We start from the raw sequence: 927 nt of genomic DNA, 5'->3' as shown, positions 1-927 counted from the left end.
CTGTGACAGGGTGTGATGACCAGCGTGACCAGCAGGTGGCAGCAGACGCTCATGATTCACTACAGAGTCTCTGACATGTTCACATGTGGAACAATGAAAACCTAATGAGTCTCCTACAGTAGAAATGCAGCAGTAATATCAGCAAGAAACTCAAGAATCAGAGTAGAGACTCAGCTGGTGGAGCGTTGCTCACCTGTGTCACTACATTTACTCTGTGGTCACAGGAGAACATGAGGAACTGTTAATGTCCTCTGCGGGCCTCTGTAGCTCAGTGGAGCGGAGAAAAACGAATTAAAAAAGGCGAGAAGAAGCCGCCGAGAGGAACGGAGCCGGCGGGGCGATGGGGCCAAACAAAGAGGATGGATTTCAGAGTGAAGACTAAACCTTCCTAAATCAGTTAGTCCTGAGCTCGGCCTGACCTCTAATCTGCTCATCCGGCCTTTGAAGCACTTCAGGGGGAGGAAAACTGATCGGCCCAATGTCCCTCTCTTAAGTGACAAAATGCCCCGAGGTGACACACACACACACTCACACACACTTACACACACACACACACACACACACTCACACACACTTACACACACACACTCACACACACGGACGAGGTAAAAACACTCCTGACTTTGTCCCTGTTGTGAGGACAGCTGCAGCTCTGTGTCTGATGATCAGACCACCTCAGTCGAGTTCAACACAAGTCCAAGACCAGATCTGTTCGCGTCCAGGATAAAGGACCGACGGTCACACAATCATTGGACTGGAAAACCTGGAAAACCCTGTCGTATCATCCTGTAACCGTGTGTCCTGCGAACATGCTCATGATACTTACATGCACAGACTCAGAGAAACTCAACTTTTATTTTTAATATGTTCACATCAGGTCCCTAAAACTGTACGAGGAATTTAAACATCATTTCCTGAACATTAAAC

At 47.9% G+C, this 927-nt stretch overlaps 1 protein-coding gene across 1 annotated transcript in view; it reads left to right on the top strand.

Moving 5' to 3' along the window:
• Positions 1 to 927, top strand: part of LOC147817407 (uncharacterized) — a gene marked incomplete at its 5' end in the record, with an annotated part of 28,617 nt that overhangs the window by 26,884 nt on the left and 806 nt on the right. The gene's annotated exons all lie outside the window — the stretch shown is intronic.

Source organism: Seriola lalandi, unplaced genomic scaffold (assembly GCF_002814215.2).
Source record: "Seriola lalandi dorsalis isolate HSWRI2012SDOR001 ecotype SW California unplaced genomic scaffold, Sedor1 jcf7180002054963, whole genome shotgun sequence".
In the NCBI taxonomy this organism is placed as follows: Eukaryota; Metazoa; Chordata; class Actinopteri; order Carangiformes; family Carangidae; genus Seriola; species Seriola lalandi.
This window is presented reverse-complemented; position numbering and strand designations above follow the sequence as displayed.